General features: G+C 42.7%; 1 long non-coding RNA gene across 3 annotated transcripts in view; it reads right to left on the reverse strand.

Moving 5' to 3' along the window:
* Positions 1-16,564, reverse strand: part of LOC143660099 (uncharacterized) — a 91,114-nt gene that overhangs the window by 71,850 nt on the left and 2,700 nt on the right. For 2 of the 3 annotated variants that reach the window (XR_013163844.1, XR_013163845.1), the window contains exon 2: positions 15,301-15,402. The exons of the other annotated variant lie outside the window; for it this stretch is intronic. This is a non-coding gene — a long non-coding RNA (uncharacterized LOC143660099). The remainder of the gene's footprint in view (positions 1-15,300; positions 15,403-16,564) is intronic. 3 annotated transcript variants of the gene reach the window in all.

The raw sequence follows: 16,564 nt of genomic DNA on the forward strand, positions 1-16,564 counted from the left end.
AGAAATTAACATTAATACATCTAGTCATCAGACACCATTAAACTTTCATCAATGGTCCCAATAATGTCCTTTGCAGTAAAGCATATAGTGCAGAAGCAGGCATCATGTTTAGATATCATGTTTCTTTAATCATCTTTAATTGAAGAGCCTTTCAGATTTGCCTTGATTTGTATAGTCCTGACACTTTTATCACAAGTCAGTTCCTTGGAGAATGTCCCAACTTGCTTTTCTCTAATGGTTCCTGATAATCTGGATATGCTTTTTGGAAGAAATACCACAGAAGTGAGGTTGCATTCTTCTCAGGGAATAACAGGAGGCAAATGATAGCATTTCATCCCATTATTGGTAATATTCACTTTGATCAATTAATTATAGTGGTATCTTCCAGGTTTATCCACTATAAAATTACTCATTCTCCTTAGTAAGTAGTTAGAATTAAATGGGAAGTATTCTGAGAATATATGAACAACCCTATGTAAACATCATACTTCCAATTTATTAATGTATATCAGTATGGACTTGTGATTTCCTATTTTAGTCAAAGGCTTTTACTATTATTTATCTTAATGATAAATAAGACCCAGATTGGGCAAAGTGGGAGACCTTTCCCTCTGGCTTCTGTGTCCTTTAAACATGACCCATCTTTTCTAAGTACTTCCATACTTGTGGCATAAGATATTCCAGACTTATCACTATATGCCTGTCCCAAAACTAGAATCAGTGATTTCTTCAAGGAGCCTGTCATAGTTAGGTTCATGTGTCAACTTGGCCAGGTAGTAGTGCGCAGTTGTATGGTCGGGCAAGCGCTGGCCTGTCTGTTGCTATGAGGACATTTCATGAACTTAAATCATGATCATGTTGGCTGCATCCACAACTGACTGCATTTGTAATCAGCTAAGGGGAACGTCTTCTGCAATAAACGATCTTAATCTAATCACTGGAAGGCTTTTAAGGAGGATTCAGAAGAGACAGCCACTCTTCCTGCTTCAGCCAACCAGCCTCTCCTGAGAGTTCATTGAGGACCTTCACTGGATCAGCCAGCTTGCAGCCTGCCCTACAGATCTTGGAATCTTACATCCCCATGGTGGCCCAGCCAGTCTCTCCTAAGAGTTCACTGAGGACCTTTATCAGAGCTGCCAGCCTGTGGTCTGCCCTACAGACCTTGGACTCTAAATCCCCATGGTTACATGAGACACCTTTATAAATTTTATATTTACAGATATCTCCTGCTAATTCTGTTTCTCTGGAGAACCCTAGCTGGTACAGATCTCAAGTTTCTAATAGAAGAGAGAATAGTATTTAGAGGCCAAGAGTCAGTGAATACTAGTGTATTCACTACTCCCAGACTTTCTCAGTGCACAAAGCAAATAATATATAGCACACGCATAAACTGCATATACACACTTACATCTATATTCATTTTTAATTTGTGTACATATAATGAAAACAATGAATGTACACTAATTCAACCTATTCAAATATACAAAACTATAGAATTCATTCTTATTTTCTCTCATCATATGTGTAACTTCCTTCTCTGAGAGAGAGAAACTTTGGTTCTATTATCCTTAAGTGTGTGTGTGTGTACATGTATATGTATGTGTCTGTGTGTGTATGTATGTGTGCATATATGTATGCTAAATATTTGATCAGTCTTCTTGGTTATAACTAATATCCCACTGTAAATGCTATACTGTCAGTGGGAATAGACTTGCTTACCATGCACAAGCTTCAGTAGTGCTTTAGGCCACCATAGCTGAAATGGGATGTATGCCTACCTTGCTCAGCCTCACCCAGTGTTGTCAGGATTGAAGGGTTAGGAAGGAGAGAGAATGGAAAAGAGAAGAGGAAACTGACTGAAGCCACAAGAAGAAATACAGATCTAAGGTAAAGATAATGACATGGGTAAACATAAATACCATTACTATTGTATTTTTTATTTTTGGGTCCCTAATTTAGTAACTAATTTAGGGAAGGATCATCAGTGGATGCTAAACCACTAGGTAAAATGTAGTATGTGAAATGGTATCAAAGTATCTCCATCAGATTACTACTCAGGAAAAAGGTATCTTTTATCATAAAGAAATCAGGTGTACACATTACTTGCAAAAACATGATCAAATTTAGTATCATGACTAAGAAATCAAACAGAAATTATGTGCTCTTTTTCATTTTTTCAGTGAGTGAACTGCATCTTTATTCACATTTAAAAGAGAACCCAGTCCCTTGAGTTCTGGTGTGTGAGTAGCTTACACCTGGACTTGGAGTGCAAGCTGTCCATGGGAAGGAAGGAGGGTGGCCAAGAGGCTTCATCACATGTACACACATAATCTCAATCTCCCCAGGGTTCATACTCTTGCTGCTGCCTCTGAAAAGACAGTTGTTTAACTCCTGGGATGTAAAAACCTTTGTATTTCCAGACATTTTCTACTTGCTGCCTCTTGATGGGGCACTGCAGAAGGAGCCTGGTAGCAGCTGAAGAGTGAGCCCGTCTGCTTCCTGATAGCGCTGTCCAGACATCTTGTGGGGCCTCCCAGGCTACACTGGGACCTTTCTAGGAAAAGGTTCTGTGGAAGGTTGGGGCTGGAGGAAAGCCCACTGGCTCCCCCTGGGCATACTGTGATAGCATTCAGTTCTAAAACACAAAGGGCCTGTGGTGAGGGGTCCAGACTGAGGTCCCCTTGTAAACCATGGCAAGCAAATGCTCCCCTGGTGAGGCCAGGTAAAGAGATAGACAGGTGAGTCAGGAGGGGTCTGATTCCAGCATAACCTGGAAGGTTGCTAACAGCAGCTACTGATTTTGTGATCAGAGAAGCGAAGCTGACAAAACCACAGTGGCTGAGTGGCACCAGCTTGCAGAGGCTAGAGAACATGGGAAGCAGTCTCAGCTTACTCACAGAACAGATAAGGCAGTGAATGGCTCACAGCATCAAGTCAACAACAGGCAGTACAGACTTTCATGTGAGGGACGTCCCTGCCCAGTTAGCAGTGTCTCCCTGTAAAACCTCAGGGTATGCACATGTATTTCTGTATACATACATTCATATGTATTCCAGGTGTATTTCTGAGTCTGCTCTCTGGCTAATGTATTGTACCTGGGAAGAAAAAATGCAAAGATGACAGCCTCACTCTAAATTGCCACTTAATTTCCACAGTCTACAGAACAAGACCTGATGTGGGAGGAAATATGGCTTCTCATTGTAGAACACTTAGGACTGGTGAAGGGATAAGAGAAAGGTTTCCCGGGAGCAGAAGATTATCTGTCGTGGAAGCGCAAATCCCCTGCTTGGCACTCCTTCATTAATATCTGTTGCAGAAGATGGAGACTGAGGCCATTGAATAATGCAACAAACCTCCTCCCTTCTCACTCCTATCCCCCAACACAGAAGATGCAACAGGAATAGGGAAGAGGCCCCCGGAGGTCAGCTTGGAGTAGGTAACCTGGTAGAAAGCAGACCAAGTCCAGGACTGCAGGACACACTGGCTCTGGAATGTGGGCCTGAGAGCCACTCCCTGGGGCACTTTCAGCATCTCACTGCAGCTGGCAACCATGCACTACCCTCCTTGCCTGTTGGCAGCAGGGACTCTGATGCTGTCTGCCCTGGTTGGGCACAGCCAAGGGGTTCCATATGGAATGTGCATGGAGCAGTGGCGAGCATGTGGGGAGGGCCTCATGTGTGCAGGAGTCTAAATAAGAATTGGTGCCAAGACTAAATAACAGAGATCTGTCATAAAAGGAGGCATTGAAAACCATCAGTTTCAGTATGTCTAAAATATTTCTTAATAAATGTTAAGATAGATAACCATAATTTAATCTCATCAGTTAAAAACCACTACTGACTGTCATTCAGGACACTTCAAGGAGGGAAACAGTGGGATCGCTATAGGAGAGGCCTACCAAGGAAGATCTTAAGAAAAATAAAATTTGGAAAAAACACATTCCATTCTAATTGGGTCAGACAGATGAGAATTGATGAACAGAAGACTTGTTTGACTGTTGTTTAGAAGAGACAGCCACATCTCCCCTCAGTGGTACAAGTGGGTATCTGGCCTATCTGATGAGCCCCATCAACACTCGGCAGGTAAGTGGAGGTGACATGACCCTCCACATTGCCACGCGAGCCGTGCCTACAGAGTGCAGGGCTTCTACCACTCTGGCTTTGGGAATCAACACTCACCAAATGGAGGGCTAGCAGGGAGAGTCTGCTCGTGAGACAGCAATGCTCTGCTCACTTCTGAGCACCAGCTGTAAGCTGACCCCAGAGTGTTCCCACCTCAAGTGGCATAGGACTCACCCTACTGCTTCTGTCTTGGGCTATAAATCTTACAATCTAAGCCAAGGCTTTCTCTTACTATCAGATTCTTCTAAGTCAGTTCTTGGCTGACCATTGAGTTTGCTGGCCTCAAGGGCAGGGCTTAGCAATAACCATAACATAGGGCAACTTTTCTGGGCCTTTGGCTCTCTCTGTGGTGGTAACTGAGAGCCATCTGGGAGGGTGAACTGTTTTTTGAAATCTCTGTTATCTCCTTCTCCTTCCAAAGAGTCAAAGAACTTATAGAAAAAGCTAAAGTCTCAATTCAGGTCCAGCCTACCAGGCACACAGTCTCGGAATGAGCAGGAAGTCATCTGTCTGTGGGGCACCCATCTGGGCTGTCCAGGAAGTCATGCACAAAGGCCGCCTAGGAAGATGCATACTTCTGTCAGCCTTGTGGATGTAGGCTATCTCTAGCACCAGGGGGTCATCAGGGTTGGGGTCACACAGTGAGGAGCAGATGGATAAGAGAACTGTACCTTTAGACACTATCAGGGCAGGAGGCCACTGAGCCTATAAGATGTCGATGCTTTTGATATTGGGATGGTAGAATTTGGTTGTGAAAGTGACCTTTGGGGGCTTGAAATGGTAATCTGTAAGGAAGTGGAAGGTCAGGAAGAAAATACCTCCTTAGTAGGGGCTGTCATTAACCATCATCACCCACAGGTCCTGGTGAGTACTGGCAAGAGGGTTCCGTTATAAGTCAGTTAATTTTTTCTGGATCTAGTTCAGCACCATCCTACCCGACCCCCAGCACATAGGCAGCCCACACCACAGCGGCCCACACCAGGGCTCCCCAGGAGGCTCACAGCTCCAAGTGTCGCCAGCAAAGAACCAATTATGTGCTTCTTAATGAGATACAATAGGAATAGCACAACACCACCAATAGTATTCTGGTTTAAATTGAAACTAATGGTGCAAAACAATCACACAAATCCTAAATGCTGGATATTCTATAAGACAAATGTTCTAGTTCCTTCAAAATTGCCAATATGAAAGACAAAAACAGGGTGGGGATAAAGCAGGGACTATTGCTTTATATTCAATAAACTAAAAAAGATATGACTACCTAATATAATATGTGACTTTGATTGGGACCCTTGATCAATTTAAAAAATAGGCATATAGGACATATGGGGAACTGTGAAAATTTGAATATATACTGTATATTAGATGATATTGAGAATCAATGTTAAATTTCTTATGTGCGGGCGGGCCACGGTGGCTCAGCAGGCAAGGACGCTTGCCTGCCATGCCAGAGGACCCGGGTTCAATTTCTGGTGCCTGACCATGTAAAAAAAAAAAATTTCTTATGTGCATTGATGGTATTGAGTTTATACAGGAGAATGCCCTTTTCTTAGGAGATGCATACTAAAGAATTATTTAGTGCTAAAGTTATCTGCAATTTACTCTTAAACTCTGAACACCAACACATCAGGTGAGTTCTAGTTGGCAATATTCTGTATGTATTTTCATAGATCACAGCTGGGAAGAAGTAACAAATTCCACCAGGAGAGGACGACCGGAAGATCTGCATTTCAACTCCTCCTAGACTCTATCCATGTGTCTCTTCCCTTGGCTATTTTTAACTTGTAACCTTTCCTTGTAATGAACCATAACTGTGGGTTTAACAGTTTTCAGTGAGTTTCGAGTCTTCTCAGAATTACTGAACCTGAGAATGGTTTTGGGAACCTCCAAAACTTGCTTTGGTGTCAGAAATCAGAGCAGTCTTGTGTGGACAGTCCCCAGAACTTTGCAGTTGCACCCTAACTCCTTCTACCATACTTTCAATGTTTTGTAGTTTTAAATTTTTCAAAATAAAATCTGCTGGTTTGAAACTGTTATGCACCCCAGAAAAGCCATGTTCTTTTTCCTAATCCCAGTCTAGTGGGGGCAGACCTATTGTTTAGGGTGGTGGGATCTTCTGATTAGGTTGTTTACATGAAGAAGTGACCCACCCACAATTGGGTATTTTTTTGATTAAGTTGGTTCCATGAAGATATGACCCATCCATTTGGGCATGGGCTCTTCTGATTAAGTGTTTTCCATGGAGATATGTCTCCACCCATTCAAGGTGGGTCTTAATCTGCTTATTGGAGTCCTTTGAGAGGGAACCATTTTGGAAAAAGCTCAGAGGTGACACAGACAGAGACATTTGGAGATGCAGAAAGAAAATGGCTCTGGGGAAGCTATTTGAAACCAGAAGTCAAAGGGCCAGCAGAGCTAGACACTTGCCTTCTCAGATAGCAGATGTGTTCCAGATGCCATTGGACTTTCTTGAATCAAGGTATCTTTCTCTGTATGCCTTAGTTTGGACATTCTTATGGCCTTAGAACTGTAAACTTGTAACTTAATAAATCCCCTTTATAAAAGCCAACCCATTTCTGATATTTTGCATTTCAAGGAGCACTAACAAACTAAAACATAAATACTTAAGGAAAAACATTACAAAAAATAATAGAATGACTTGAACACTTTCCCAGGATTGCTGATTAAATGCCAGACTTATATGTACTGGTATAAACCCAATCTCTTGAAGAAGGCCAAAATCATTTAACCATCATCACAGAGACTCTCATAGAAAATAATCCAGTATCAGGAAACAGAAGAACATAATTATCAATGCTGTAGAAGGCCATTGGGCTAAGAGATGAATAAGTCTAAATGTCTCCAAGGTTAAAATGGGTCACAAGGACATAAATCTAAAACTCACAGTTGACTTAAAAAAAGGCAACTCAGGCATATGAAAAATTGTGAGCCAAGTATTCTTTTCTCTTTTGTCTTCCTAAAGGGTTAAGGTTCTCTGAATTTTATCTACTTTCAGGGTTTAGGACCCCTGGCTCAATTGCTTGCTCCAAAATTTTCAACATCTCTATTTTCTTTTGAATTTTAAAATTAAAATTTAAATACAAAAGTAATACATTTTCCTTGTTGTGTGCCTGTATGAGAGAAAGAGAGAGAGAGATTACCAATAATGTTTAAACCCCATGACACCCCTCCCTCCTTAGCCTAAATCCTGTCTTCTCATTTCAAAAGTTACCTTTGATAGCAGTCTAGTGTGTATCCCTTCCATAAATATGTAATATTGTTTTCTACGTGTTTTTAAAGTACTAATTTTATCACACAGTTTGTTAAAAAAAATTACTCCTCAGCTCTACAGTCTGATTTCTAATGGTCTTAACCTTTCTGGGTTAGTGTACCTTTTTGTGAATCTGATTTAACTGCAGGTACTTTATATATTAAAAAAATCAAATTATATGCTTACATACAAAACAAGTTTAATTCTCAAAACGAATCCCAACCACATGGAATGTATTCATCCCAGGTTACTGATTCCTGTTTTCTCACTTTTAAACAATAGCCTCTTTCTAGCAAACATCCATTGCAACTATTCAAATGCCAAAGGAGATAACCCCAAACCAAACAGGTGTGGCTTCAGACAATGCATGCTATCCAACTTCAAATCAGAATGTATCACCTCTTTAAAAAAAGCAGGTTGTATGGGTGTTTTAGTGGTAGAATGCTCCCTTTTCATGCCAGAGACCCAGGTTTGATACCCAAATCATGCACACACACAAAAAAGCACTCTATATCTTCTACATACATTAAAAAAATTATTGCTACATGCAATGCAACCATACAACCTACATCAGTGCAACTTCATCATTATTTTACACAGCCATACAAGAATCACGCACCCAGCTTCATTCACTCAACACTCCTGGTTTCCAAATGTACTACTCCCAGTCACACTACTAGGAAGAAATCAAAATATGGTCCTCAAAGTTACAGTGGGTTTTATTAATTTTACTTTTTCTAAAGAGTGGTGAAATTACAACTCTATTTCCACTGTGCTGGAATTCATACACAAAAAAAACAGTTAAACAAACAAAACCAACATGATACCTTGAAGAAACTGAGAATAAGTTCAGGCTTGCTAAAAAACAGAACAGTCTTTTGCTCTTTTCTCTCTGTAGGCACAGGTTTGCTCATCAGTGTTAGGCCTGGAGAACCAGGATCCCTTCCCCCATGATGTGACCTACCTCTGGCAAATATTTTTAAACAGCTCTCCCACCCTAGCTTGTGCTTTTTCATGCTCCAGCAGCTGCCCTTTTATAATAAGCCCCATTACTCAACCTCCACACACACACACACACACACACACACACACAGACACATACCCGGCAGAGGCAATTACAAACCTGCATACTTCAGGCAGCACTTAAATTTTAACTTCACCAGTGAAGCACTGTCAACTCCTAACTTGACCCCCCTAATTCTGAAAACTAGCAATAGAAACTTACCTAACCCTTGCCCCCCAACTCCCCAACCTGATTCTGAAGATGAAACAATAGAAACTTATCTAACCCTTGCTCCCAACCCCCAACTTTAAGCCATAAAAACCCTATCCCCTGCCACCATGGGGCAGACATTTCTCTCCTAAAGTGTTGCCTGGGCAGCTCTGTTTATCCCTGAAATAAAGTCTCTGCCTGAACATCTGATCATCCTGCCTCGTACCTGGAAAGTTTGTCTTTCATCTGGTACCAAAACACAGGACTCAGAGCGAGGTGACCCCCAAACCCCTGGCCTTAAAATCTGGAAAGCAGCAAGCAGTGGCAGCTCATCCCAGGCTTACTCCCAGATCCTGGTCGGTGGGTCATGAGCGCAGTCACCCTCTGAGCAGTCTCCTGGCAGTCTGTGAGGCAAGTGACTCCTCGACCCACTCTGCCTTGCAACTGGGGAAGCAACAGGCAGCGGGAGCTTGTCCTGGGCTTACTCCCCAATCCTGGCAGTCCAGTCAGGAACAAACTTTCAAAGTACCCCTCCAGACTCACTCTGCAAACTCCCCTTCTGACGAGGACTGTGCTGGAACTTCACTCACCTCAGCTCGCCAAACTGCGGGAGCCGAAATCATAAGCACACCCCGCCTATCCCGGTCACCATCCAGTCCTATCTGGCTGGTCAGATTCTCAACTGTTCATGAAAGCCCTGGTATCAGGCTCTGATGCAGCTCTGCCAATACCTACAGATGAGGGACTGAACCCAGGACCCGGCTTCTCTCTAAGAGACCACTGTGTTCTATTCAGTTCAAGTTTGGGGATGCCTAGCTCTAGGGGAGACATTTAGCTGGTTCCTTTTAAGTTGAGAAATGTCCAACACTGAGGAAATCTTTTTCTTCTCTTATACTGGTGACATTGGTGCGGGGCACTCCCTTCCCTCAATGGCCACTCCCCTAGGGTGCCTACTTAAAACAATACAAAACTGTAGGCTACTAAGACAAAATTTGACCTAATTGTTCATATTCTATTGTAACACTGTCTGGCCACAAAAGAAAACTGGGCAACAATTCACAGTGGCCAAAGAATAGGACTTTTGCCATGATCTTGACAATTTCATTTATCAGATTGGAAAACGGAGTGAAAGTCCATATATTTAGGCCATCTTTTCTCTCTGCTCTCATATGTCTCTGTTCCTCTTGCTCAACTTATCACATCCTTGTAGCCCATATCGACCCCACCTCAGCTCCACTAGAACTGCATCTTCTTCCTTACCCTCATTAATCTGGTGATTTTGACCCCACCAATCAAGCCCCTTCTTCTAATAGAAATTTAATCCAACAGAACAACCAACCTCCAGCTCCAGCCTCAAACTACCCCTCCCAAATCCCTCTGAACCTGCTCTCACTCTCAAACTCCTCCTCCAATTCCCTCCAAAACCCACTCTTAACCACCACTGTTCTAGTTTGCTAGCTGCTGGAATGCAATATACCGGAAATGGAATGGCTTTTAGAAAGGGGAATTTAATAAGCTACAAGGCTGTGAAAATCTCCAAATTAAAAATGTCCAAACCAAGGCACCATCAAGAGGTTTCCTTCACTCAAAAAAGGCTGATGAGTTCAGGGTGTCCCTCTCAACTGGGAAGGCACATTATGAACATGGCAATGTCTGCTAGCGTTCTCTCCAGGCCTCTTGCTTCGTGAAGCTCCCTGGGAGGCATTTTCCTTCTTTATCTCCAAATGTCACTGGCTAGTGGACTCTGTGGTTCTCCTAGCATTCTTGTGGCTCTCTCGTCATTCTATCATTCTCTCTCTCTCCAAAATGTTTCCTTTTTTAAAGGATTGATGGGTGGCATCACAATTCCTTGGAAGCTATCTGATCAAAAGTTAATACCCACAATTGGGTGAGTTGAATCTCCATGGAGATAACCTACTCAAGTTTCCAACCTATAGTACTGAATAGGGATTAGAAGAAACCATTGCTCCCACAAGATTGATTAGGATTAAAACATGGCTTTCTAGGGTACATAAGTCCTTTCAAACCAGCAAATTCCACTCTCTGGATCCTAAAAAAGACATGTTCTTCTCATATACAAAATACATTCATTCTATCACAATATCAGAAATCCTGAAAGCATTTCAGTAACAATACAAACACAATACAAGGCTAAAGCCAGGACAAAGTCTTATCAAGGTCTGCTATAGGCATGGTTAGTCCTGAAGCAAAATTCTCCTCTGGCTCTGGACCTGTAAAACTCAGAACAAGTTATTTACTGCCAACATACAAAGGAGAAACAGTCATAGGATATACGTTTTCATTTCCATAAGGAGAAATTGGAAGGAACACAGGGATCACCGAACCCAAGCAGTTTTGAAAACTTGCAGGGCAAACTCCATTAGATTTCAAAGCCTGAGAGTCATTTATCTTCAGGGCTTTAGAAAGCACAGTCCAACCCTTTCCAAGAGCCTACAGAGTGGCCCACCACTCTCCAAACACAGCCTTGGGAGAGACCACCTTTTTCTCAACTCCACCCTCTCCAAGCACTGGGGCTGTACCTGGGCTCTCTGTCATCTCCATGGCAAATGCTCAACCCCACCATGTGGTGGCAGCCAGGCTCATTCCAATCCCCAAGGAATGTGCTGTACCCTCTCCAAGGCCTGAGGCAACACCACTCTTCCACTGCAATGAGGTAGAAGCCCCATCCTCTGCCTTCAGGGCAAACTCACCCTCTCCATGTGCTTGGGTGGCTCAGCTCTCCTGGTCCCAGTTTTCTTGACTCTAGACTTTATCTTCCATAGTTGTGCCTCTGAACTTATTTTTCCTCCAATGTGTCCCTTTTCTGTCTCTCTAAGTTCAGACTACGAGTGGTTCTGTTTATACAGATCCTGCAACCCTCTTGTTGGCTTTTCAAGAAGTAAGCTTGGATTGTGCCCATCAGACATAACTGCCCATCAGATATAAGGAGTTTCTACAAATCTTTCCTGGATAACTCCATTCCCAATCCTGGCTTTCTCTGAAATGATTGTCTGGCTCCACATCAGGCCAAATCCTCATATGAGGCACTTTTCTCTGGGGTCTCCCTTCCTGGAAGCCCAGAGTTTTCCAGAACATCAGTTTCTGGTTTCTTTGTACCCAAGAGTTTAGTTCTCAGCTTATCTCTTTACTGTCGCAGTTCACTAAAAGTTGCAAGGAGAAACCAGGCTGCACTTTCCATATTTAATTTGGAAATCTCTTCTACTAAATATCCAAGTTCATGGCTTTTAAAATCTGCCTTTCAGCCAAAACCACTAGCCAATTTTGCCAGATTATCTGTCATTTTAAAACAAGGATCACCTTCCTTCCAGATGGCCATCACACACGTCTCACATCACTTTACAGATACAGTGGTATCTGTAAAGTCCACATCTCCCAACAGTCTCTTCAAAGCATTCTAGGCCTTCTCAGTCAAACTCCTCTGGCTCCTCCAAAATCTTCCCCTTATCTATTTAAAAAGCTGTTCCAACATGTTTGGAATTTGCAAACTGCAGCAACACCCCCCTTCTCTGGTACAAAAATCTGTTCTAGTTTGCTAGCTTTCAGGATGCAATATACCAGAAATGGAATGGCTTTTAAAAAGGGGAATTTAATAAGCTACAAGGCTGTGAAAATCTCCAAATTAAAGCAAATCTATAAAAGTGTCCAAACCAAGGCACCATCAAGAGGTTCCCTTCACTCAAAAAAGGCCAGTGGGTTCAGCATTTGTCTCTCAACTGGGAAGGCACATGGTGAACATGGAAATGCATGCTAGCTTTCTCTCCAGGCCTCTTGCTTCATGAAGCATCCTGGGAGGCATTTTCCTTCTTTATCTCCAAAGATCGTTGGCTGGTGGACTCTCTGTGGTTCTCCCATCATTCTTGTGTATCTCCTACCATTCTTGTGGCTGTCTCATCATTCTATCACTCTCCAAAATGCTTCCTTTTTAAAAGGATTAATGGGTGGAGTCACAATTCCTTAGAAGATATCTGATCAAAAGTTAATACCCACAATTGGGTGAGTTGAATCTCCATGGACATAACCTACTCAAGTTTCCAACCTATAGTACTGAATAGGATTAGAAGAAACCATTGCTCCCACAAGATTGATTAGGATTAAAACATGGCTTTTCTAGGGTACACTAATCTTTTCAAACCTCTGAAACCCGCTCCCATACATGCCACCACCATGTATTGTCTAACCCTCCCCAGCCCCTCCTACTATTGCACGAAGTAGCCGGTCCTGAAGGCATACTCTGCATACATGTCCATTTTCTTTAGGAAATGTATTCCAAATACAGAAAAAGCTAGGCCCATTTTCCATCAACCCTGCTCAATATATTAAAGAATTTACATTCCTTTTGCAATCTCATAATTTTTTCTGGTTAAACCTAAACATGATTCTACTTCCAGAGGAAAGGGAAAGAGTCTGGCAGGTGGTACAACAACATGCAGACACTTTATATACCACAGACAGCACCAACCCCCCTGAAGTACCAGAAGTGCCCTGAATAGACCCCAGTTACTATATAAAAATTAATCACCCTGACATACAGAAATGCCATCACTTCCAAACCTATATCCTTGCAGGGCTTGAAAAAAGTCTCCCTAAAAATGATTAGTTTTGACAAACTTAAGTCTTTCAAGGACCTGATGAAAACCGAGCCCAATTTATGGCCAGGCTCACTGAAACTCCGCTTGCATACATGTCTTACCACAGAAAGCCCTGAGGGGTGCCTGTGGTTAAATTCCTATTTCATTTCCCAGGCTACCTCAGATAAAAGACACAAACTTAAAAAGTTTGAAGATGGTCCCCTCACTGCACAACAGGATCTGATGGCTACCACCTTTAAGGTTTTAAAAACTGGGAGGAAACTATAAAAGAAGAGAAACAAACTAATTTTCAAATGATATCTATGGCCCTTTCAGGCCACCAGCAAGCACAAAACGTAGCCAGAGGTCACATGTCTACCTCTGGCCCCTTCTTCAGATGCAACTCTACAGGACACTGGGCAAAGCACTGCCCCAATCCCTAACCACCCATCAGGCCTTACCCACTATGTGACCAAGCAGGTCACTGGAAGATAGACTGTCCCCGAACCCCTCCAGGTTCACAGACATCCTCCCAAGCTGGAGCTTCTGCTGATCTCCTGGGCATCCTCAATGAGGACTGATGGGGCCCAAGGACTTTACCAGCCACCATCACCATCGACAACCAGGAGCTTTGGGTAACTCCTCTCATAAAAGGTAAGCCTATTACCTTTCTATTGAACACAGGGGTCACATATTCACCTTTTAATGCTTATTCTAGCCAGACTAGTAAATCGGCCATTCAGATCATGGGGGCAGAGGAACTCCCTTCACACCTAGGTGCACCCCACCCCTAGCTTGCCATCTGTTCACACACTCCTTTCTAGTCATACCACAGTGCCCTTCACACTTAATTCAGAGATATTCTCACCGCCCTACATGCCACCACCAATATACTCCCATCACATGTCCAGCCGCCAGTCAGCCTCTTCCTCCTCCTAGCTTTCATACCACAAGACCCTCTCCAAACAAGCAGTCTATCCTCGCTCCATCTGGCAGTAAATAACCATAGTATAGGATACTGACAATCCTACTATAGCCCACCATCACATTCCCATTCTAATCAAATTAAAAATAGAATCCTCTTTCCCTTCAATTCCTCATATCCCATTTCTCCCAGGCAACTATGAGGCTTAAAGCCAAGCAATTCTAAGCTCCCCTCAAGGGGTCTATTCCAACCAACCCATTCCCCATGCAATACCCTTATTCTTCCTGTAAAATAGTACAAGATCTCTGGGCCATCAATAAAGCTATAATTCTCTTCCACCCGGTGGTCCCAAACCCCTATACCCTCTTATCCAAAATCCCAGCATGCACAACTTGTTTCTCATTTTTAGATCTCAAAGACACCTTCTTCATAATTCCTTTATACCCCGAGTCCCAGAAACTTTTCATCTTTATTTGGATAGACCCTGATACTAATCATTCCTCTCAATACAACTGGACAGTCCTCTCCCAAGGTTTCCGAGACCCCCCCCACCTCTTTAGGCAAGCTCTAAGCCGAAGATCTCATACAATTCAAAACCAATAGCCGTACCATACTACAACATGTAGATGACCTCCTAATCTGTAGCTGTTTACTTTCAGACATCATTCCAAGCTTTGAGATACTACATCCATTGCAATCTGATAATGGCCCCACATTCATTTCACAACTCACATGGGGAGACTCCCTAGCTCTGGGTATCACCTGGGACTTACATATCCCCCACTGCCCCCAATCTTCAGGAAAAGTAGAAAAAACTAATCACTTACTCACAACATACCTTACCAAACTAACAACAGAGATCCACACTCCCTGAACACAACTCTTATACCTTGCTCTCACCCATCTTAGAGTATTCCCCCAACAACCCTCCTTTCTAAGCCTGTTTGAGCCTATGTACAGATGTCCTTTCCTCTTAGGCAATCTACTTCCCCCTGAATCGCCATGGGAAATTACTTTCCCATGCTCTCTCAATTAAGAACCCTTCTCTGCCAACACACAGAAAACAGGGCACAAATATGGGCATAGAGATAAAAAGGATAAAACTGACTGTACCCAAATCTCAGAACTTAAATAAAGCACTTAAGGTGGCTCAAGAAAAAGATAAGACTTCCTCTGCTTACCTGCAAAGGTTGAGGGATCAGGTAAGAAAATACTCAGGAATGGACCCTGATAGTCCAGTGGCCCAAAGAATGCCAAAAGTCAGCTACGTGAACGGTCTTGGCCTGACATTCAGAAAAAGACCCAGAAAAATAAATGAGTAGATGGATAAACCACTGGAAGAGTTATTAAGAAAGTCTCAGAAAGCATTTATGAGAAGGGAAGAGGAAAGACAGAGCACAGTCGATCACATGGTTAAAAAGAGATTAGAAATAAAGTAGGGAAGAAATAGGCAGAAATGAGATAGAGTCTGGGCCAAAGGGGATAAAGGAGTGAGAAGGACACAGGACTCAGCAGGGCATTATCACTGTGGAAAACCTGGTTATTTCAAAAGGGAGTGCCCGAGTTTAAAAAAGGTCAGGTGATACCCCCCATGAATTTTGAGGATTAGGGAGGGTCAGAGGCGCCTGTCTCAAGAGTCCCCTGGGGGCCTTTGGTGAACCTGAAGGTGGGTCCATAACAGGAAGAAATTACATTTTTGGTAGACACTGGACAGCTTGATCTTCTGTGAACCACATCCCAAAGAGGATCTAATTCTCTGGTAGCTTCCTCACAGTTTCAGGGTAAAAGGGAAAGGATTTAAAGTCAGCAAATTTGGTCCTTATTTTACCCCTCTGCCTCTACCTAAACCACAACACTAACCTCCCTACTATTCCCATCAGCTCTTCCTCTTACTATCTTGCTCTGCTTCATATTAAATGCCCAAACAACTCCTTGCCACCCTCTTGCAGGAACCATCCAGCAATCTCCTCTGTCAAACAAAGCCTACCTTTAACAACTCTGACCCTCACTACTCTCTTCCATGTGTAAATACAGTTTATGACGGAACCCAAGCATTCAACCTTTCTACCCACCCGCATCTATATTTTATCCCTTCTGAACCTTCAAAAGTCCTAATGCTTGCAGGTATTGGCTTTTATTTTCTATGTGGTACCACTACATATTTAATACTTCCTTGGGTATGGACAGGAACCTGTACTAGGATATCTATCAACCCTAAAGCCACTATCTTAAAACCCCAAGAAATGGCCTCTTCTGGACAAATACCTAATCTATGTTCCTTTCTTGAAACCTCACTCCAACCTCAAAAATGAAAAAAAAAGAGGCAGTTCTTAGATGATCCAGAATATGGATTAGAAGCTCATGATAATCCTATTCTAGAAGAACCTGACATAGGACACACCATCTACCACAGCCTGTTTTCGTTTGTAGGAATTCCACTACTAG

The sequence above is a fragment of the Tamandua tetradactyla genome, chromosome 16, assembly GCF_023851605.1.
Source record: "Tamandua tetradactyla isolate mTamTet1 chromosome 16, mTamTet1.pri, whole genome shotgun sequence".
In the NCBI taxonomy this organism is placed as follows: Eukaryota; Metazoa; Chordata; class Mammalia; order Pilosa; family Myrmecophagidae; genus Tamandua; species Tamandua tetradactyla.